Source organism: Hibiscus syriacus, unplaced genomic scaffold, assembly GCF_006381635.1.
Source record: "Hibiscus syriacus cultivar Baekdansim isolate YM2019G1 unplaced genomic scaffold, ASM638163v2 tig00110505_pilon, whole genome shotgun sequence".
NCBI lineage: Eukaryota > Viridiplantae > Streptophyta > Magnoliopsida > Malvales > Malvaceae > Hibiscus > Hibiscus syriacus.
In genome coordinates, this window is record NW_024062765.1 from 3,461,651 (window position 1) to 3,487,680 (window position 26,030).

The 26,030-nt window shown below is 32.0% G+C and overlaps 1 pseudogene; it reads left to right on the plus strand.

The window, feature by feature from the left end:
- Nucleotides 1–24,437: 24,437 nt before the first annotated feature.
- On the plus strand, nt 24,438–25,005 carry LOC120129945 (annotated as a pseudogene).
- Nucleotides 25,006–26,030: the final 1,025 nt, after the last annotated feature.

Genomic DNA, 26,030 nt, shown 5'->3' on the forward strand with positions numbered 1-26,030 from the left:
ACAATATATTATTGTATTTTCTTAATATAAGTCTAAATGCCCTGTTATTTTGTAAGAATATTGTTTTAAAAAATCAATGTGACATCTCGGACTCGTATCCGGGTCGGGTACAGGTTGGGGTGCTACAAAATATTAGAATTCGAATTACTAGAATAGATCCTTGATAACATAATTTAAACAAAGCACTAAATTCACCAATTCTATATGAATAATATCGATACCCAAAGTACAATACCTATACTTTCTTACTATGGTATCAATACTACACTTCAGTATCGATACCCTCTTAACATTTTGGAATTCAGATCTTAAAATGGTACCGATAATTAAACATTTGTATCGATACCCCTGGTACTAATACTACTATTTCAGTATTGATATTGTTTGAAGGATTCATCCACTTTTACCTTATGGTATCAATATTGTTCAACCGGTATCGATACCTAGACCCAATTATCACATATTTTTGCTTTGAAGTATCAGTATTGTTCATCTAGTACAGATACCCCTTGCCCATAATACACTCATTTAACCTGAAAATTTACCAAAATTATATAAACTCCATACTTTGAACTCCTCTCAGTACTTCAAACTCAATTATTCTCACTCAAACCATCTTATATCATTTTAACTCATCTTAACATTCAATAATTAACTAGAACACTTGAAACTAAAAATCTTACCAAATATTCAACTTTGTTATTAACTCTCTCACACCTCTTAAATCTCTTATTCTGACAAATTACAAGTCAAATATGACTTAAAAATCCATTTACAAACTCTCTCTCAACAATTCACATAAAAACCCTTAATTTCAATCTCTCATAACATGCAAATCTTTTAGTTTTTACTTCTCTTTAAACTTCCTTAAGCTTTCCTAACACTTCTAGAATCAAAACCAACTTAAAAATGAAATGAAACATTAACTTGAGACCAATTTACCTTACCAATGGAGTCACAAGAAGAGAAGTAGAGAGCTGAACCAAAGTCTTTAGATATTTCTTTTCCCATTAGTTATTCAATCATGCTCCAAAAAATTCCAAATTAACTCCTTGAACTTTTCAATTTTTTGAAATTAGATATGAAGTTTTAAAATCTTATAATTTGGTCACTAACCCATTATTTGGGATGTTACAAAGATTCTTCTAGATAATTATTTGGCAGTAAAACAACGCTTGTTAAATTGGCACCGTTCTTGGGGACTTCTGGAAAAGTTATTGATAAAGTTTGTTTTTGATTTATGAACAAGAAAAATCTGGGAGCATAAGTAGAATTTTACACTGGAATTCGAAGCCCAAGTTAGGCTAATTCATGGAAAAATACTTCGAGAGAAAAGAAGACGACAACAACAGCATGAACAATCAGATCCAGAATCCAATCCCAAAGCATCATTAGCACCGACACCAATGAGGAACCAATACCCGAAACTATATCAAACACCGATTTCACGCTAGAACTGATGGGTGATCAAATAATTCTCTAGTTGGCCACTTTCCATTCAACAACCATTTGACATCACTTTGTCTCAAAGTGAAACTTCGTATCAACTTAAAATGGGGCTTATTCGTCTTCGCTCTACATTCTATGGACTTTCTAGTAAGAATCCGCATAAAAATCTCACAGAGTTCCATATGGTTTGTTCAAGCATGAAAGCATGAAGAGTATCTGAAGACCAAATTAAATTATGAGCTTTTCCTTTTTCCTTATCTGGTTTAGCTAAATTGTGGTTATTTTACTTACCTCCCAACTCAAATTTTTTTGAAAGGTTTTTCCCAACAGCAAAGGCGAGCGAATTGAGAAGAAGAATCATGGGAATCAAACAAAAAGATGGAGAGTTACTTTACGACTACTGGGAGTGATTTAAGAAGCTTTACGCAAGTTGTTCGCAGCACGGATTATCTAAGCAAACACTTCTCTAGTATTTCTACGAAATATTGATTCTCATGGAAATTAAAATTATTGATGCTGCTAGCGTAGGAGCTCTCGTTAACAAAACCTCGACTATAACTAGAGAATTAATTTCTACAATAGTTAAAAACTCTCAACAGTTTGGCTCTTAAAGTGAACCCAGTTGATGATTTCACGAGTTACTTGAAAACAAAATTGATAAGTTAATTGACGTATTTAATTCACTTGTCACATGAAAAATTGGAGCAGTGATAGCACATGGAATATGCATGATGTCAGATCATCCAACGGACTATTGTTTGATGTTACATGAAGAAATTGCCACACAAGTGAATATTGTGGGGAATTTTTCGAGACCTCCTCAGAGTCCCTACAACCCACACGCTAATATTTATAATCCGAGATGGAGAGACCATCATAACTTAAGCTATGGACAAAACCGAGGCTGAATCAAACCTATCAGTCGAGACTCCCACAACTGTATGAACTATTAAAATCCTCTTTGGAATCTATTATCAAGTTGTTGGCCTTGTCATAAGAGAAGTTTCAGAATTGAAATGAGGCCCATCTATAAGAACTGGATAAGCAAATGAGCCAACTGGCTCAAACCGTGGAAAGATTGGAGTCACAAAGGAAGTTACCTTCTGAAACGGAGTTAAATCTGAGAGAAAATGTTAGTTCCATCACCCTCCAGAGTGGTACAATTATTGCACAACAAATCCTAGAGGATGTTCACGCAAGTTCCCAAAAGAAAGAATAATCAAAATCTCGAAAAGGAGAAGCACGAGTTGACGCAGAATCCCAAAGAGGAAGAGGAATTGACGCAAGATTCCAAAAAAAAAAGGATGAATCACAATCCGATCCCACACCATCTCTCTTTTTCATTACACCTCCTTCCACGAGGTTAGTAAAAAGAGATAAACAAGTTGAGAAAAAGGAAATATCCGAAGTATTTCAAAAAGTGGAAATCAACATACTTCTCCTTGAAATTTTCTGAAAGGTCTCGAGGTATGCTCGATTTTTTAAGGACCTTTGCACAATAAAACGAAGACTTACTAGGAACGAGAAAGTCAATGTTGGAAGTTTCCGCTGTTTTTCAGCGATGGCTTCCACCAAAGTTGAAAGAACAAGGTATGTTTGATATACCTTGTAAAATTGGTAAGGTTTACCTAAAACATCCAATGTGTGATTTAGGCGCTTCTATTAATGTAATGCCACTTTCTGTATACAACTTACTTTCTGTTGAGCCTTTGAAGGATACGAGAGTGACAATATAGATGTATGATCAGTCCGTAATCTATCTAGAAGGATTTTTCGAGAATGTTTTAGTAAAGGTAAACAAACTTATTTTTTGGTGGATTTCTATGTCTTGACAAGGAAAACAACCGAACGAATACTTCTTCAGAAATCCTTCTTGATCGTATCTTTCTTAGTACGGTACATACGAAAATTGATATAAGAATTGAAATTCTTACAATGGAGTTTAACGGTGAGGTTGTTAATTTTAATGTCTACAAAGCAATGAATATCCTGACAATGTTGCTAGTATTAATTTTATTGATATTATTGAATATGTCGTTAATGAAAATATGAAATCTAACTTTGTTGATGATTTATGCATGGATTTGAAAGACTTCGACGAATAAATCAAGGAGTTTGAAAAAATCTTTTCAATTTATTCTGATTCACATCTGGTTCACTCAAAATCTAAAATCCTACATTTTGTTTTGTAGGCTCCTCAAATAGAATTGAAGTAGTTACTGAAACACTTAAAATGTACGTTTATGGGTGAAAGAGATACTTCATCGGTTATTATTTCGGTCAAGCTTTCAAATCTAAAAAATATCTGAAGAAAAGCCTATGAGAATGCCAAATTCTACAAGGAAAAAATAAAAAAAATATGATCATAGAATTTCTCATAAGGAAGTTCTTAGTTGGAAAAATGTATGAAATGGAGAAAGTATTTCTTTCAGAACCTATAACCTAAACTAGGTCATCGAGCTAACTGACGTTAAACAAAGAGCCTTAATGGGAAACAACCCATTTTATTTTATTTTTCGTTCATCTCTTACCTTTTCTCGGGCATATCTCGTCGCGGTCGCGACTGTCATTAGAACGGGGAGTATTTTTATTCCATCTCTTTTTCTTTTATTGACATATTGGGACAATTTGATTAAAGTGAGTGGGTAAAACCTTCATTCATCGAACTTTCTCGTGCTTATTTTTGTTTGAATTTAAGTTCCCTCAGTTGACACATTGAAATATCTCAGTGCTTATCCTGACTCTCACATTATCTTTTTGGTTGCCTTGTGATTTATGATTTTGCTTTTGTTGAACTTAGGATGCATGATAATTATTGACATAACTAGTGATTTTATTTAAAATTTACTTGATATCTCATGCATTTGTTAATTGATATGTTCTTGAGTCAATATATTTTACCCATTCTTGTGAGATTTGAGCTTAACGAGCATATATTTTCATTATTTCTCATTGTTTGATTGAGTGTGCCGAACTCATTTTTGAAATTCTAGAACTCATAATTTAAATGCATATCGAGACTACATGTTGGACTTAATATTTTACTATGATAGGGGCACTTAGGATTAACCACTCTTGTACCCAAATAGACTACCCATTTATATATCCATTAGTGGATCAATTCTGAGCCTTTGTCATTTTCTTTGTTTTCACCACATTATTAAACCCGAGCCTTTTTATTTTTACCTCTCTTTTCTACCATTATTAGGACAAGAATATTAGTTACTTGATGTGTTTTCTTTAGTTTTCTTTTATTTTTTTAAAAAACTAGTTCAAACAGTGCAAAAATCAGAATAGTACAGTGCAGGAAATATAAAAAATAACGAAAAAATAAAAATTATTGGAGAAAAAATGTGATTGATGTTTATTTTATATGTTTCTTGTGGTATTTATTTCATGAAGTTAGGATTTATTTGTAAATATCTTGTCTTGGTATCTAAACCCATGATTATGGCATTTTCCCTACCTTAACCAAAGCCCCACTACACCTTATTTTAAAGACCCCTTGTTATTGCATTATGTTCACTTTTAGTAGTGGAGACTTGATTATTTATGTTGATTAGTTATATTGATTAGTTATGGCTTGAGCAATTTTCTTTTACCCTAAAAATAATTGGGATATCTTGCTTTGCTTAAAATTGTTCCTAGTTGTCCCTCTACTTGATTGTATCTTAATTTCAGCAATTGTTATGATCTTAATTTATTCAGAAGTTTGAGGAATAAAGTAAGATTGAAGATGACAACTTGTGGTTTTGATGTATTGATTGAGGAATACTTGAGGACGGGCATTAAATAAGGGGGAATTTTATAGGTGGTTTATTTGAATACTATTTTATCTTTAATTACTCCTAGTTTATTACTTTATGTTGCCGATTTGGGTGTTTTAATTCATTTTTGTGTAAGACATCGGATTCTAGAAATTGTACTAAAAAAGTGAAGTTCTGCTGTTAATTTATTTATTTTAGAGTCAAGGCTAGAATAGTGGGCATGACTGTGGGCATGAAGCGTTTGACGTGGCACAGTCAACATCTTCTAGAAGGTCCAATTAGCACTTCTAGAAGGACGAACGACTTAGCCGCATTTTAAAATTCAATTTAGGAGTTATCTTTTGCTTTTAGGATATAATTTGAATATTTTCCAAGAATTATACTTTATCATTTCTATGTCATTTTTAGGGTTTTAGAAAGCTATAAATACCCTCTCAGGGTAAGCTTGAAAGACATTTAGTGTAATACCCTCAACTCGTATCTAACCCGGATATGAATCCAAGGTGTCATTGACTTTTCAAATCATTGACTTCTAGACAGTAATTGAAAATTTAAAATTTTTATTTGAAATAAAATGGTGGAACCCTTTCATGAAAGTAAATAGGAAAACTTCAAACTCAAATTGAAAATAAAAACTTAATAATTTACATAAGTACAATAAAGTATGTTTACAAAAACTGATCAGAGCATATGCGATTTAAACATTTAATTACATGCCAACATAATTCAATGTAACAAAATAACATCATGCTTAAATCGTTTCTACTATGATCTTCGGTAGTGATATGTTGTCTTGACTTGTCCTAGCCTTGCTCTTCTGGCTTCTTTGAACCTATGTGTGAAACACTCACATGCTAAGTATTTGACTTAGTGAGGCATAATGTGCATAAATAAAACATTGAAAACAAATAATTTGATTTTAGGCTTTTATAAAAATCATAGAATACAAAAACCATAGTACATTTCATAAAACAAAAACATGTATTACAATGCACTGTTCATTCATGTCATTTCTTTTAATAGCCCATTGTATATTACTGAGAACTCAAGGTACATGAGTACATTGAGGTTGTGCACTGTGTTGCAGTCGAAGCTACCACATATAATTGCACCGAAGTGCCGCGTAGAATATTTACCGAGGTGCCATGTAGAAATTGTCTAAAGGACCACATAGAAATGTCCCGAAAGACCGCGTAGATATGTCACAAAGGACCACGTAGAATTGTCCCAAAGAACTGCGTAGAACCCTCGACTCTTAGCATGCCAATTATACCTTTAGCTCTCATATCACATACTTTTGGGCTTTATCGTTTATACATTTCATAGCTTATATCACATTTTCATATAATCACATGGATCAATAACACATAGTATACAATGTAAACAATGCATGTACTCGTAGTAATAGGATCAAAACCATGTTTATATTCATGTAAACATGTATTCAAAACATTTTTAGCTTTCAAAATATTATTTCAATCAAAACATTGAAAATAGACTCCTCGCAAGTCTTCTTTCCATATAACAATATATTATAGTAGTTTGCACTCACCTTGGCCTCACTCAGTCAAAGCAAAACCTTTATCTCTCCTAGTCAATCTTATAATGCCAAACTGTTCGAAACTTGTCTTCTTTCAATATCTACACAATAATACGATCGAGATGAATACAGAGTTTGTATTACTATTACTCAATCATAACTAACTTAAGCTAAACGAAACACCTAATTCATAATTTCAAGTTGAATAGTATGATACTCCATATCCAGTACAGATACTTCCTCACCATGGTATCGATACTATACTTCAGTATCGATACCCAATCTACATTCTGGAATTTAGTCTCTAAAAATGGTACTGGTACTTATCCATTAGTATCGATACCCTCAGTATCGATGCTACTCCCTCGGTATCCATATTGTTCTATTGATTCATACAATTTCACTTTATGGTATCGATACTGCTCTTCCAGTATTGATACCCAACTTATATTTCATTTATTTTGCTTTGGAGTATCGATACTGTTCATCCAGTACCGATACATTTGCCTAGAAATTACCCATTTTAACTCAAAAATGGATAAAACTCAGCTAAATCTCTCGTTTTAATTTCTTTCAAGCCTTTAAACTCAACTACTCTTATTAAAACCAACTTATATCACTTAAATAAACCTAGACATCAAAAAATCCCACTAAAACACTTAAAACTCAAAATCATACTAATAAATCAACATATCCCAAATCTATTTCCAACACCTTAAACTTCTTATTCTAGCTTATAACAAGTCAAATATAGTTTCAAAATCCATTTATTAATCATTTCTCATAAATTCTCTCAAAAACCCCTTTACTTAATTTTCAATAACTTATCTATCCTTTAGTTTCTACTTCTCTTTAAACTTTCTCAAGCTTCCTAATACCCCAAGAATCAAAACCAATCAAAATTTATAAGAAATAACTTAGTTAAAAATTTATTACCTTAAGTATGAAGACACGGTGGAGAGGAGGAAGAAAAGATGAAGAGAATTCTAGATTTCCTTTTTCTTCATTCATCACGTGTACATAATAAACCACTAAGAAATTTTAAATTTATTTCTTGTCTAAAGACCATTATGCCCTTCCATATTTCAATCATTGCTAAACAAACCTATACCAATAATTTCCAATTAACTCCCTGAACTTTTCAATTTATCAAAATTTAATCACAAAGTTTTAAAATCTTACACTTTAGTCACCAGCCCATTGTTTGGGATGTTACAAATCTCTCCCTTAGAAAATTCGTCCTCGAATTTTCACTGTACAAAGAGATGGGGAAATTGTCTACACATATCATCCTCACATTCCTATGTTTCTTCTGCTACTTTGTGATTCCTCCACAAAACTTTGACTAGTGAAATCGTCTAATTCCTTAGTTGTTTAACTTCATATGCCAAAATCTGCACCATTTCTTTCTATAGGTCAGGTCAGGTTGAACTTCTATTTCTTCTGGTGCTATGATATGATAAGGATCATATATATATCTTCTAAACATGAAAACATGAAAATCATTATGAAATATTCTTTATTTCCGGTGGCAAAGCTAACTGATATGCCATTGGTCCCATTTTTTTAACAATCTCGTATGGGCCAATAAATCTAGGGCTAAGTTTTCGCTTCCGACCAAAATGTAACACTTTCTTCAAAGGAGAGACTTTTAAAAATACTTTATATCCAACTTCGAACTCAATCTCCTTTCTCTTTAAATAAGCATATAACTTATGTCTATCGGCTGCCACTTTAAGATTATGCTGAATCACTTGAACTTTCTCTTCTACCTCCTTGATCAAGTCAAGACAAAGAACGTCATGATCCTTGAGCTCATACCAATTCAATGGTGTACGACACTTTCTCCCGTATAAAGCTTCATAGGGAGCTCGACTGGTAGCTGTTGTTGTAGGCAAATTCTGCAAGTGGCAAATACTTCTCCCAAGATCCTTTGAACTCGATAACACATGCTCTTAGCATATCTTCAAGGATTTAGATAGTCCGCTCGGACTGTCCATCTGTCTGAGGGTGAAAAGCTATACTAAAGTTCAATCGAGTCCCTAAAGCTCCATGTAAAGTCTTCCAAAATCTTGGAGTGAATCATGGATCTCGATCAAAAATTATCGAAGAAGGCACAACATGCAGTCAAACTATCTCTTTAATGTATAATTCTACATACTTGTCATAGAGATATCAGCTCGGACGAAAATAAAATGTGTTGTCTTGGTCAATCGGTCAACTATCACCCAAATTGAGTCTCTTTTGTTTGGAGTTAAAGATAACCCAGTTAAAAATCCATCGTAATACTCTCAATTTCCACTGAGGAATGGAGATTGGTTGCAACAATCCCGAAGGAACCTGATGTTCAACTTTTACTTACTGACACAAACACTTGGACACAAATTTTGTGATCATTCTTTTCATTCCTGGCCACTAATAAAGACTTTTAAGATCAATGTACATCTGTTTCCACCTGGGTGAATAGTCAACGGACTATAATGAGATTCTGACGACAAATCATTCTTCGACTCTTTATCATCTGGAGTAACAAGCATCCCACAATAATACAAATTACCATCGAGCTTAATTTCAAAATCCTTATTCCCTTCATTTTTCACTTGTTCCATTCTTTTTAAATATTTCTAGTATTTATTTTGTAAATATTTAATTCGATCTAGTAACGTCAGTTTAAGCTTTAACTCCGCAAGTAATGCACCATCTCCACTTAATGGCAATCTCGCATCTAAGGCTCGCAAAGCTGAGAACGTCTTCCGACTCAGAGCATCAGCTACCATATTTTCTTTCCAGTGTGAAGATCAATTACCACATCATAATCCTTAAGAAGCTTAATCCATATTCAATGTCTCAAGTTTAGCTATTTTTGAGTCATTAAATACTTCAAACTCTTCTTATTTGTGTAAATGTAGCAACGTTCACATATAAGTAGTGACGCCATATCTTCAGAGCAAACACTACTGCAATCAATTTCAAATCATGTGTCGGATAGTTCTTCTTATGCAGTTTCAATTACATCGATGAATATGCCACTACTTTACCTTCTTACATTAAAACACATCCCAAGACATTATAGGATACGTCACTATAAACCACATAATCCTTACTAGATTTTGGTTGGACTAATACCAGAGCTTCTGTCAAAATTCTCTTCAATGCTTCAAAACTCTTTTGACATTCAGGGGTCCAAGAAAAAGACATGTCTTTCCTTAGCAACTTGGTCAAAGGTAAAGTTATCATCGAAAAGCTATTAACAAACCTTTGATAATAACTTGCAAGACCTAGGAAACTCTGAACTTCTGACACATTCTTAGGAATTCCCAATATAATATAGCTTTTATCTTCTGAGGATCTACCCAAATCCCCCTGCAAATACCACATGTCCTAAAATGCCACTTCAATTAACCAAAACTCACTTCGATAGTTTAGCATAAAGTTTCTTGTCTCAAAGTGTTTGAAGAATCACTCACAAATGAGCGTCATGCTCCTCAATGGACTTTGAATACACCAAGATATCATCAATGAAGACGACCACGAATTGATCAAGATAAAGCTGAAAACACTCTATTCATGAGGTTTATAAACGCATCATGTGCATTAATTAACACAAACGGCATAACTAAAAATTCATAAAGACCATATCTAGTCCAAAAAATCGTCTTTGGAATGTCCATCTCTTGAATCTTCAACTGATGATACCCAGAGCACAAATTAATCTTGGAAAATACCGAAGCTCCCTTTAACTGGTCAAACAAATCGTCAATTCTTGGGAGAGGATATTTGTTCTTTATTTCCACCTTGTTGAGTTGTCGATAATCAATATAAAGACGCATGGAGCCATCTTTTTTCTTTACAAATAACATTAGAGCTCCCCATGGTGACACGCTAGGTCTGATGAATCCTTTATTAACAACTCTTGTAATTGAGTCTTAAACTCATTTAATTCTTTCAGAGCCATTCGATAAGGATCCATTGAAATATGTGTCGTTCCGGGAATTACCTCAATTTGAAACTCGACCTCTCTATTAGGAGGTAATCCTGGAACTTAGCTGAAAATACATATGAAAATTCTCGGACTGTCGGAATATCTTCTAGTCCTCTCTCCTTAACTTGAGTATATATCACATTGGCAATGAAAGCTGACATCCTTGTAACATCAACTTCTTAGCTGATATCACCGATATAACATTATCTAATGGATTAAATCTTTCACTGATCACATTCACTTCTAATCCATCGAGACTTATCAAAGTTACTCTCTTTAGTCTACAGTTGACATTGGCATGATAATGGTACAATTAATCCATTCCCAAGATTACTTCAAACTCATCAAAGGGTAACTCTATCAGATTAGAAGGGAATTCAATTCCCTGAATCTTTATGGGACAACCTTGACACAACTGATTCACCCGAGCACTATGCCCTAATGGTTTAGTCATTATTACATTGTTACTTTTGCTTTAATTGGATTTTCAATTCTCTTACTAATTTACGACTAATATAAGAATAGGTTGATCCCAGATCAATCAAAACCAAAACAATTTTATCAAATAACTGAAACGTACCTGCAATGATTTCTAGATCATCGCGGTCTTTATTGGTCTTAATATTGTAAACACGAGCTGTTGAACGCATCTCAGGTTGAGTGGACAACTCAGAATGATTCTTTACTCGACCTCTTTCTCTACTTCTCAGAGGTATCGTAGCAGATCGCTCAGACTGTGCAACCTCTCCCGTCATCAATGGACAATCCCGGATAAAATGTCCAGTGTCCCCACATTGAAACATCCTCTAGAGACCACTCGACATACTCTGATATGGTTCTTCCCACAATGCTAACACTGCCTCGATTGACATTGATTTGATCTTCCAGCTCCAGACCCTACTGATTGAGTCTATTTTGCTCTTATTGGATTTGATCCTCTGGCAGAGGATGCAGCTGACTTGAATCTAGTATGAGGTAGAAAACCATAACCTCTACCTCTCTTTGATGGTGCTGAGCTTTTTGCTATCCAAACCTCTCATTTTGAGCTCTATCTAGAGCTTTAGCATGATTGACCACTTCTTAAAACGAGGACATATTCAAAACTATTAACAACTCTTTCAATCTAGGGCGCAGCCCTCTATAAACCAATCACATGCATCATTTTCAGTCATAACTAATTCGACAGCAAATCTACTCACCTTATTAAACTCACACTCATACTCATACACAGTGTGATTCCCTTACTTCAAACTCATAAATTCTTGCTTCATTTACCTAATAAACTGATCACCAATGTACTTATTCTTAAACTCTTCTAGAAAAAACAACTATGTCACTTGGTCACTTGATATTCTCATGGTGACATTAGTTCACCATACCCGAGCTTACCCTTGTAGCAACGAGACTACTCCATCTAACTTATCCACTTTCAAACAGTGGAGACCTTCCAACATGATCTTTACATCATTCAGCCAAAGGTATGCAGCAACATGACCTTCCTCAGCTTCACCCTTGAACTCTGGTGCTTCTAACCCTTTCAACTCTTTTGCTATATTTATTCTAGGAGTTGAGGGAGTAGGCGATTGGAAAGGCATTAGAATAACGTCCAACATCCTGAAAAACACTCCCTGATCTTGTAAAGTCACTTCTTGAGGCGCATGTTCTTCACCTTGCCTGGCCAGGGCAGGTGAATTGCTACTATCCTCATGTCCTTCATCTCCCGCTTCACATCAGCAACCCTCGTAGTCAGACATCTAATAAGATATAACCATTTAACTCTATTAGAAATGATAGCATACTCATTACACTATCAAATCAAAAAGTTTCACTTTTTGTTGGCATATATACTTTTTAAAACATAATTGACTTCAGTTTAAGCCTATAATCGACTAAACCATAGCTCTGATACCAACAAATCTAACACCCCCAACCCGTATCCGACCCGGATACGAATCTGAGGTGTCACATTGACTTTTCAAATCATTGACTTCTAACGAGTAGTTGAAAATTTAAAACTTTTATTTAAAATAAAATGGTGGAACCCTTTCATGAAAGTAAATAAGAAAAATTCAAACTCAAATTGAAAATAAAAACTTAATAATTTACATAAATACAATAAATTATGTTTACAAAAAATTATCAGAGCATATGCGATTTAAACATTTAATTGCATGCCAACATAATTCAATGTAACAAAAGAACATACATGCTTAAATAGTTTCTGATCTTATCTTCGGTAGTGATATGATTTGAACATACGCACTAAGTCTTTGACTTACTGAGGCATAATGTGCATAAATAAAACATTGAAAACAAATAATCTTTTCTTAGGATTTTATAAAAATCATAGAATACAGAAACCATAGTACATTTCATTAAAAAAAATATGTATTACCATGCACTATTCATTCATGTCATTTCTTTTAATTGTCCATGGTATATTACTGAGAACACAAGGTATGTGAGTACATTGAGGTTGTGCACTGGGTTGCTGTCGAAACTACCACATAGAATTACACCGAAGTGCCGAGTAGAATATGCACCAAAGTAGAAATTGTCCCGAATGACCACATAGAAATGTCTTGAATGACCGCATAGAACCCTTGACTCTTGGTATGCCAATTATAATTTTAGCTCTCATAGCACATACTTTTGGACTTTATCATTTATACATTTCTATAGCTTATATCGCATTTTCATATAATCACATGGATCAATAACACATAGTATACAATGTAAACAATGCATGTACTCATAGTAATAGGATCAAAACCATGTTTATATTCATGTAAACATGTATTCAAAACATTTAATAGCTTTCAAAATATTATTTCAATAAAAACATTGGAAATAGACTCATCGCAAGTCTTCTTTCCATATAACAATATATTATAATAGTATGCACTCACCTTGGCCTCACTCAATCAAAGCAAAACCTTTATTTCTCTTGGTCAATCTTATAACGTTGAATCATCTAAAACTTACCTTCTTTCAATATCTACACATAATATGATCGAGATGAATATCGGAGTTCGTAATACTATTACTCAATCATCACTAACTTAAGCTAAACGAAACACCTAATTCACAATTTCAAGCTGAATAATATCGCTACTCCATGTCCAATACCGATACTTCCTTACCATGGTATTGATTCTATACTTCAGTATCGATACCCAATCTACATTCTGGAATTTCTTCTTTAAAAATGGCACCGATACTTATCCATTAGTATCGATACCCTCAGTATCAATGTTGATCCCTCAGTATCGATATTGTTCTACTAATTCATACAATTTCACCTTATGGTATCGATACTGCTCTTCCAGTATCGATACCCAACCCATATTTCACTTATTATTGCTTTGGAGTATCAGTATTGTTCATCCAGTACTGATACCCTTCCCATGAATTACCCATTTTAACTCAAAAATGGACTAAAACTTAGTTAAATCTCTTATTTTAATTCCTTTCAAGCCTTTAAACTCAACTACTCTTATTAAAACCAACTTATATCACTTTAACACACCTAAACATCCAAAAATCCCACTAAAATACTTGAAACTCAAAATCATACCAATAAATCAACATATACCAAATCCATTTCCAACACCTTAAACTTCTTATTCTAGCTTATTGTTGGGACCGTCGGCGCACCCCATGGCGCAGCAGAAACAAAACTCGACGGTCTCACTAGCGATCCAAGTACGAAAAATCGAAATCGGGATGAAGAGATGCGAATACTTACAGTGGGTTCCTTGAAAACAGCAAGAACAATAGTGAATACGGTGGTGTAGATCGATTCGAATCGAAAGCCTCCACAAAATCACGTCTCGGCCTCTACTCAGTTCACCCGATTGAGAGCAATATTTGCTTTCCCCAAAACTATTTTGAGAGAAAACGGCTGAAGGGTTTGTGTGTTTCTTAAACGGCTGCTAGACCTAACACACCCTTTTATAGCCAAGTTACCCTAATCATATTAGGGTTTTATTATTTCAAATTAAATAAATCTATATTTAATTAATTGGAATTTAATAATCCTCTTATATCCAAGTTACCCTAATCATATTGGGGATTTTATTATTTCAAATTAATTAAATTTATATTTAATTAATTGAATTAAATATTCGGGATTATTAAAACATATATTTAATTAACTCTATATATATATTTTAGTAAAATACAACAAATTGTACATCTTTTCTCGTTTCAATCCTAGGGTGTGACCTTGTAGGTTCTTGTAACGTTAGCAATAATTATTAGAACAATTCTAATATTACATACAATGAGTGACATCTAGCAATATATCATTGTCACCTAAGTTACAAGAAAATATGATTCGACATATCATCTTGGTGACTACTCTTTTATGTATTACATCCTTATGTCTTTTATATCTAGAATAGGCACAAGTCTTGAAATAGTCACACTTGTATAGCCCATCTATTGTTTCTTGATATCTAGAGTAGACTTTAATTAACGAATAGTTTATGATATCTCATATTAACTTATTCGAGCATGACCATGCGTTTCTAGTCTTACTCAATCAAGTGGCATGTGATATATTTCCTATTATGTAAGAAGGACAAATCTTATCTTAATCATACACACCTACTACATATATTGAGATATATTCAATAACAATCTTTATAGAGCAACCAATTACAGAGCTTGTTTAGCTGCATCAAAACATACAACAATATATGTTGGGATAGGAAGCTAGAAGTTTGTTAAGGGAATCATTTCAAGATCAGAGAATGTTCGTGAAAGCAATTAATCATAGGATCTCTAATTTATAATTATTTTCGTTAAGAGTTAATATCGAAATTATCTGGTTAAAAAATTATGAAAATGTCCTTTAGAGGTAAAATAGTCCGAGTTTACTCTGATGAGAAAGTACTTTAAGGATTCATACTTAACTCAATAAATTACAGATTTAATTATTAAGATCCTGTATTTATACAAAAAATTCCTGATAACATATTAGTAACTTCTGAGAAGACAATTGACCTGAAAATCTCCGAGTTAAGAATAAATTATCGAGGGTGTTCTTCTGTCAAAATTGTTCGAAAGGTCTAGAAAAGATGATACGTTTGAATTAAATAATAAGATCATATGGAAGAAAAGGATTGGAATACACCAGATCTATAAAATGACCAAAATACCCCTAGAATGGAAATAACCCAAGAATATTACCAAGCTCAGGAATGATTGGATATCTTCAAGCTCTGAAATGAATGGAATAAAACGGAGCACCAGAATTACCAAAATACCCTTATGGCCTAGACTAAGTAGATGTTTTGAATTAATTAAGGAATCCAAGTAAATATGGGTGTAGTACTACCCTTAAAAGTTATGGAACACAACTTAAGTGAGCTGATCAACCTTAATCATATGCCAGTACCTGAACAACATAGATATTATTTGAATGTGTGTTCGTCTTCTCAAGTTTGGTTCGATGATAATTTTGGAAATATTCAGCTCAGCAACTCTAGATCGCATTCAGTACTAAGAATTTTATATTTTGTCTACAAATCAACCACGAGACCGAACTGAACTAAAAGGAAGTACAATATGTATCCGAAATTCAGAAACGTCCGGAATTACTCTGGAAAATTCCAAAGTATTGGAATAGACTTGACTGCTAAATGAACTGGGTAACCTCAAGGACTGAGGATTAAGTAAGAGATTGGAATAAGCAAAAACTCGATGAACTTACGTGATGTATTATCCCTATGGATTATAAACCACAAATTAAGTATGTCGGTATTTCCTGATATAGTTGAAACATTAAAATGAAATAAAGACCATTAGAATATCTGTTCGTCTCCTTAAGTTCTGTTCAGTGATAACTCAGAAGGTGATCTATGGATAAGAATATTTGGTATTAAAGAGTAAATACCCTGGAAGGTTAATGAATTTGATAAGTTGACAAGTATTAGTTCTGGGAGCTATTCATATGGAGTTGTTCGATAATCTGATCAATCGACATAGATTGTAAAGGACCTGAATCTTCGCTATTCCTTATCAGCTCAAATCACTCTGGTCATGTATGAAAACATAAGTAACTCATATGTAAAGGATTTTGAATACCCTTCTGATTACGTAGAGCTTCCGATAAATGTCCGAATAAGGTGATAATGATAAGCATATTATGAATAACTGATGATTTTGTCAGTTAACAAACTCTTCTAATAGTGATTCTAATTTCCGTCATTCTATCGGTAAACTGAAGATTTGTGTTTCTCTACCCGATAAGATTATCTTGTATCTCTAAATAATATCTGAAAACTCTAGTGTGTTCCCTACTTATATGAATATTTTATCTGATTTTTTATTTGAATTCTGTTTTGACATCTGATCTGAAATATGTTATGATTCCTAACCTGGATTCTGTTATGATATATGATCTGAATTATGTTTTGATTTCTGATATATCCATTTACCGACGGAGAAATGTTTTATCTGGGGGTTTATTGTTGGAGGAAGATTATCTGGAGACTCCTTGGCTTTGTGCTCAGGGTCTAAATGGCATGTGCGGTTGGGTGTATGGTTCTGGGGAACCTACACATTTATGATGTGAACGGATGGGGGTATATATATATATATATATATATATATATATATTAAAAGATCTGTATCTTTTTACTGGTTTTACGGGAACACACTAGAAAACCTATTCTGATCTCCTGAACCTAGACATCCGAAATATTTCCATCTGAAATGAATATTATCTGTTACTACCTGCAATATCAATGGACCTAAGCTCAGCCTAAAAATTTGTAGATATATGAACCAATAAGGAAATGTATGTTTATCTGTATCTACAAGTTCTTCAGCATCACTGGTAGTTCTGTATTACTGAGCTTTCCGAAGCTCACTCTATTACGCAACTTTGCAGGTTAAAAGAATTGTACAAGTTCAGCTATCGACATCAGTAAGGGAGTTCTTCCAGCGTTGTTGCAGAGTATGGTACATGTGATTAGGGGGCATGTAATTGTATTTTGATTTATATACTAGTCTAAAAATCTGTTTTATTTCTGCATACTGATAAATCATTTTGTAAGTTACATGTTTTGATAAAAAGTTTTAAATTTTCTCTATTTTTACAGTGGGTCGCTCCGGTGGCCCTAATGTGACACTCAAGATCGGATCGGGTTACCGCATCGGTCTGAGGGGGTTACAAAAATCCTCAGGATCTTCTTGCTGCGGCCGGATTAGAAGATTCCAATCTGGAGGATGATTAGGCCGCTGCGCCCTCATCAACTGCAGGAAGACGGAGGCAGGCATGGTCGGAATCTGATGACGATGAACCGTCACAAAGGAGGGTTGAGTCCCGTAAGGGACAACTCGATCGAGCAACAAAAGAGTGAAGGTAATCGTAAGCGAAACGCCGGTGATGCGCTCGATGACGAGGAGGATTGAGATCAAACGGACACGGATTCAAAGCTCATTTTAGTTTGTATTGTGGAAATGTTTGTCATAGACGATGCATGCCTTTTTATTTAAAATCCATGGCCATGTTAGAACACTTATTTGATGTTAAGTGAAACCTTAATCTAACATAAAAATGCATAATGATAAATTTATTTATGTATATTCTTTTTTTTTATCAATTTAACTCTTATTCTTTTTCCAAGTTAAATTTAGCCATCAGTCTTCAAAAATAAAATTTATTTAATATAAGCATTAATTAAAACATCAAATTTGTTAACCATGTTATGATGTTAATGTATCAAGTATCAACCTACATTATAATCCATATATATTTTATATTGATAGATGATTATTTTGTATGTCGCCTCAATTAATTTAAGAACTATAAAAATATTTTAACAACTTAAAAAAATAAAAGTTACTAAAAGAATAAAAAAAATAACTTGAAGCACATATGTACTATACATGAACACTGTGATGTCAATAATATTAAAATTTTAATATTTTTAGTCAACATTTAATTTACAAAATTGAATTGGATATAAAATGTAAATTCAATTAAAAATTACATCAGATTAAATTTATAACTCACGATTTGGGTAGTTATGTTTCAGACGAATTTGATAAATATACTAAATGGATAGAAATCATAGAATGAATTATTAAATCTCTTAATGAGTATATATATCAGACCTTGAGTAGTTATTATGGATGAATTTGTTGAATTTACGGAATCTTAAAAATTGTGAGGTTGAGCTTCCTAATACTCTTAATGATTTCATAGCATTGATTTGAATGGTATATATCAAGATAGACTTAATGAAATAACATACATAAGTGTGAATAACTAACCATCTTTTATGAAAGATGATGGATTATCTTTTAAGAGTACTTGTCATCATCTCAATGTGTATTAGCTAAATTAATTGATCTATCACGGGACTCGACTAGTCGTGTGTTAGAAGCTCACTCATATTTTAACATGCTCAAGATTCCTAAACTTGTTAGGAGAAAATTACTAATTTTACTATTTACTAAGTTAAATATAATAGATAATACTGCTTATGCGGTTAATTTCGTTGCAGCTCTTTTATAGTCTTTAAAATTCTCTAATTAATTAATTAGTGGAAATTGTTAGTAATGAAAATAAAAAAGATGAAAAAGATCTTGTCATATTAGTTCAAATAAGATTTACTTTTAAATTAAGTAGATATTGATGAGAGCTTTAGATTTTTATGGTAATTGTTTCATCTTATTTACAGATTCGTTCCAATTTTTCTATTACAGATATCAAGTTTCAATTCATTATTTTACACGCATGCAATCATATGTTTCTTAATGTTTTTTCTCATATCGTTTTTTTTTCGTCTAAATATTTAAAAGAGCAATCTAAGTGAGTTTCACTTCCTTATTTTAGCTGCACGAAATCTAAAAGAATGTATTAATCTGGAGAACAATTACATTTTCAGAATTACAATAATCAAAATAAAATTACTTCTAAAATAGTGTCACACACTATACAATAAAATTACTTCTAAAATAGTGACCCACACTGTACAATAACTTTATCACACTATTTTTATATATTTATTAGCATTAATATTTTTATTATACAATAATATTTTTTACTAAGAAAATTAAGGCAAAAATAAAATCAGAAACATTAAAGAAAAAAACAAAGAATTGTTGAAATGAAAAAAAGGAGAAAGAAGATGGATAATAATATATGTTAATCTATTTTTAAATCATCATATACTAAAAAATATATTTTATTTTTAACCGTAAAATTATTTATTAATTTATATGGATAATAATATTCACTATTCAACCTTGTACCGTTAGTGCTAAATATTTTCAACCAGAAACGTTAAAATTAAATACATATAATTATTAAAAAAATACATTAAAAGTTGGAGTAAGATTAGGGGATGAGTATGGTCAGATTGAGTTGGATTTTTTGTCAACTTTACTCGATTTAATAAATATATATCCTCCACCGATTCGAAAAATAAACACCGTCACTCGACTTAAACTGATTATTTTTTGAGATAAAATCCGAACTCGACCTGAAATAATATATTTATAAAAATATTATTTTTATTTAATAAAAAATAGATATTTAATTGAAAAAATATATAGATGGCTATTTTTGCAATCACCTCTAAATATATAGATAAAATCATATTTTTGAGTTGTGTCAAATATTTTTCACCATAAATTCAAACTCAACCCAACTCAAATATAATATCTAAAAAACTTGATCTAATCTAACTCGAATTTAATTTTTTTTTAAACTGAACCGATAAAATCAAATCGAATAAGAAGACATCTTATTCTATCTCGTGTCCATCCCCAAGTAATACGCCAAATATGACGAATTAAGGGCTCTACTCTCTAGGGTGCTTCCAAACTCTAAAATATGAAAGTTGTTTCCCGTACCTCATGTATGGACGACAGCGGGCTTTTTCTTTTCCTTCCATATTATATATATGGCGGTGTTTATAAACACAGCCACGTATTTAGCTGTGCTTGCAAAAGGAAAACTGTCGCTTAAAAGTATTTTATTGAATTTAGCAGTCTAAAATTGGTTAATTTATAGTCCAATTAGACCTTTTCTTAAATCTTTAAAAACAAGGAATGCCGCTATGGCGCTAACCCTAGAGAAAGTGTCCACTTGTGTCACAACTTAGCTCATGAATATCGTTCGAGCAAACATATTTAATCGATTAATTAAGTTATTTATTATTTTATATTTTTAAGTTATAACATTTATTTTTTTCTCCTACAATCTTTCATTCCCATCTCTTATAATAAGATTAAGGTTAGATTTAACATTTATTAAAAAAATAAACAAATACAATTGAATTAGCCAACTAATTAATATGTCTAAAATATAAAATATAAACATGGTAAAACTTATCAATAGTATTTTAAAATAAAACATACAAATGAAACAGAAACATTGTATTATCAAAATCGAAATTAAATCACTATAAAACCTAGTAAATATTAGGTATGTAAATGAACTGAACGTTCAGCGAACCGTTCATGAACCGTACGGTGGGAAGTTCGTTTATGTTCGTTTATTTATTAAATGAACGAACATGAACAAGATTTTGTGTCGTTTAATTAAATAAACGAACACAAACAAAGGGTTAGTTCGTTCATTTACGTTCGTGAACGTTCGATTATATGTTCGTTTATTTATGTTCATTTATGTTTGTTCATTTATGTTCGAATATAGGGCAAGTTGAATTTGTTATGAAGATTATTGAAGTTGTTTGGATTTCAAGAATATTGTTTTGTTGAACAAATTAACTTTAAGACTTTATTATGATCATATAACTTATTTATTATTTATGTATGTTTTTGTCGTATTCGAACAAATTAACTCTAAAGTTGCAGGTTATATAATGAATTTTAAATTGTTATTATTGTTGTTTACTTTTTTACATTCATTTGTTCTGTTCGAATAAGTTTATTTTTTGTGGTTGTGTTGTTCGTTTATGTTCGTTCGTTTGTGTTCGTTTATGTTCGTTTATCATTTAAATGAACGAACATGAACCAACATGAACAAGTTATATTCCTTAATGAACGAACATGAACAACAATTTTTTTGTTCGTTTATGTTCGTATTCGTTTATGTTCGTTTATTTATTAAATGAACAAACATGAACATACTTCCGTTCGTGTGTGTTCGATTGGTTTATAGGCCTAGTAAATATAAAGTAATAAAAAATTAATGTTTCCATAACGTGAATACACTAACATGTTAAACATTACAAAAATGAGTTATTAATCTATATAAATTATATATAATTTTATATTGTGAATATAATAAGGCATAATACACACCAATATATATATTTAGATGATAAATAAATTGAAGAACACACTTATAAATCACACTAATATTGAGGAAGGTCAAATAATAATGGGTTTGGAAGTAAGAAGCAAGTGACACGAATGGTAATGGATGACAGTGGGGGCTTTGAAGGATCCAGCCGTTTCACTTAACTGTTTGACTTCCGGTTCGTTTGGTGGTCTGTTACAGTCAATCTCAGGGTTCAATCTGATAGAAAATATATAAGTAAACAAGAAAATAATGTTGTTCCTTTCTAATTTCACAATTGTTTTTTTAAGATTTCTTAGAATCTATCGTTTGCATGCATCCAGTCATCCACATTAAATATGCTTTCAGTTCCTTTCTTACTCTAAAAGCTGACGTGTTTCATTTGGAGATGCCAAAAGCTCATTTGCTTTAAAATAATAAACATCAGAAAAAAAATATTAACCCCTTTTTAATATTTGGATTACTGAAATCTGCTCCTAAAGGATCCGTTTGTTGTAGAAATAAACAAATAGTTATTAAATAATTAAATTGAGCTATAATAATTTAAAAATTCATTATATAAATTGAATATGTGAGTTATTCAAATATAAAATAAAAAAGTTGATAATAAATTTCGAAACACAATAATTATTTTAATTTATAATAAAAATATAATGTTGATGCATATTGAACATCAATTAGATTTAAAAATAAACAAAAAAAAAATCATTGTAAGCAAGAGCACACAAAAACGTCATTAAAAGAAAAATATATGTTTAGTGGTAATTTAGGTCCTCAAACTTTTGGGGAAAAATTAGTGTAGCCCTTAAACGATTTTTGCACTAAATGCAACTCTTAAATTGAAGGAAAAAATAATCTAACCTTTTAACCAACAGAATCAAGTGTTGACCATTACACCGCTTACATGACAATTCACGAAACTTATATGACAATCTACAATATTGATGTTATAGTTCATGATATTGTTATGATATTACACCGTGGACGATTATGTGATAAACGATCTTAGTTATTTTTTGGCTAAGTTTTAAGGCATAATTGTTTTTTTTTAGAAAATTTGAGGACATATTTAATTTAATTTTAAAAAAATAAAATAAAAATTTAATTTTAAAATATAAAATATAAATGATTATTAAGATATTTAATACGTTAAAATATATAAATTATTAAAAGTTCAATTTAAGGATCATATTAAGTGTAAACAAATTAGTGACTATATTGATTTTTTTACAAAAATTTGAGGGTTTTAGATACTACTAAGTCAAAAAAAATTATTAGAAAGATTTGAACTGATGTAAATTAAATTAAAAATTTATATCTCATATTTTTTTATAATCTAAATTTTCAAAACAATTTTAATGAAAACATTGAAAACATATTTTTTATATTTTTATATTTTCACTCATTTTTATTTTCATTCTCCAAAAATTATCTTTTAATTTTACAACCACATACATTTTTTTCTAGGTAAAGAAAAATAAATATATCTTATATTTTCTAAAACCAAATCACAATAATACTTTATTTCCTTTATTTTCTTGTTTCAAATTTAATATATATAAAAAAGCAATAAATCAGTTTTTACTTTACTAACTCCGTAACTCCCCAGTTTCTGTATATGCTTTGGAAAGAGGGATTGGTCAGACAAGTGTCAGTCTAACGCCACGTTTGAGTAAACCGCGTTGTCAACAGAAGCCATTTTATTTATCGAAATTGTTGGCCTTTTTATCTCAATAATAATAATCTTTATAATCATTAACTTATTGATTTAAGATTTAAGAAGATAATATATTAATTTTTTAAAATAAAATTAAAGTTAAATAAATTTAAAGGATCACTCTTCTACCGAATATCTACAATATCAAATCTAAATTAATGGATATTAAACCAGCTCTTCTTAAGATATGGCCACCATGCAAAAATATAAATCTCTCTCCGTATCTTTTGGATTTTTAGTCTTTGATTAATTAAACTCCTAAGTACATTTTAAAGACTATAAATTCCAAGATCCAGTAGGTCTAAAGGCTAAACACAGCTAACTAGGGTTTAGCATTAAAATCATTTTCAAACATTATATACAAATCTATATATGAAAACATAATATACACCTACCATGAAAAGCCATCAAACCTTTAAATATATATTATCGAAAAATAAAATAATAAAAATATATGAAAATAAATAGAGGAAATTTGGATATGATTGCATCATTCGAAACTCAAAACTTTGCCACATGCACGCATGACAGCCTCTGCGCACTCACGTAGCTACTCGGAACCTCGCTTCCTCCATAATATTAATTCAATTCCCCACCCTTCACCGTCACTTCCCTATATATATATATATATATATATATGTATGTATGTATCGACAGCATCAATTCAAACATCACTCTTCTCTCAACTTTGATCAATTCCTTTGTTCTGCAAAAATGGAACATGAGGCAAGAGTTAATCCATCAAGTTACAGAGGTGTGCACCAACGGAAATGGGGAAAATGGGTGTCCGAAATCCGGGAGCCTGGGAAGAGGACCCGAATATGGCTCGGGAGTTACGAGACATCCGAAATGGCAGCGGCGGCCTATGATACCGCGGCATTACACTTCCGAGGACGAGCTGCTCGGCTTAACTTACCGGAGTTGGTCGATACTTGATAGCCTTCCGCGTCCGGCTAGCTCCAGTGCGGAAGACGTTCAAATGGCGGCACAAGAGGCAGCATTGAGGCTCGGTCGAAGACCAAAGTTGAGCTCGGAGGTGGGTACCGAGCTAGCTGGTGGTGGGAAGAGCCTTGGTCCTATTAGGACCGGACTGTCGCCGAGCCAAATTCAGGCTATCAATGAGTTCCCGCTGGATTCTCCCAAGATATGGATGGAACTGGCCGGTGCAGTGTTGTTGGCCGATCCGATGATGTGTGGGGTTGATGATGCCCTGTTTTTCGTGACTACGAAGAAATTCTGGTTGAACCCATATGGGATTAAATATTCTTTTACCAAGTATAGTAAAATACATCCGTAACCTAAAGATTATAACATAACGATTTTTTAAGATAATTATTAAAAATATTATAAAAAATTAACGAATTGCTCGTGAATTTATCGAATAGAGTGAAACTTTGTTACACTCAACTCGTTACGATTTCAAGTCGAATCAACTTAAATCGAACTTTGACCGAGTTTTAATAGAATCAAATTTGAGCTGTACAACTTATTAAATACCTTTAATTTGATATTTTATAAAGATGTGGTATTTGTAATTGTTGTTTGGGAATTAATGCATATTCAAGGCATATTCAAGGCCTGACTAGGGCCTGAATATAATTATACCTTACGGTCATATTCAAGGCATTGGGGTTTCCAGATTTTCTTTTCCTTTTCCTTTGCACGTATAAAATATTTTATAGCACATGCCGCCTCTTTTTTAGGCCGGTAAATAAACTGAATGTTAACCGAACCGTTCATGAATCGTGCGGCGGGAAGTTTGTTTATATTCGTTTATTTATTAAACGAACGAACATGAACAATATTTTGCGTTCGTTTAATTAAATGAACGAACATGAACAAAGGGCTCGTTCGTTCATTTACGTTCGTGAATGTTCGATTATATGTTCGTTTATGTTCGTTCATTTATGTTCATTTATGTTCGAAAAGATGGTAAGTTGAATATGCTACAAAGATTATTGAAGTTGTTTAATTTCAAGAAGATTGTTTTGTTGAACAAATTAACTTTAAGACTTTATTATGTTCATATAGTTTATTTATGATTTATGTATGTTTTTGTCGTATTCGAACAAATTAACTCTAAAGTTTCAGGTTATATTAATGAATTTTAAGTTGTTATTCTTGTTGTTTACTTTTTTTACATTCATTTGTTGTGTTCGAATAAATTTTTTTTTGTGTTTGTGTTGTTCGTTTATATTCGTTTATTGTGTTCGTTTATGTTCGTTTATTATGTTCGTTTATTATGTTCGTTTATGTTTGTTCGTTTGTGTTCGTTTATGTTCGTT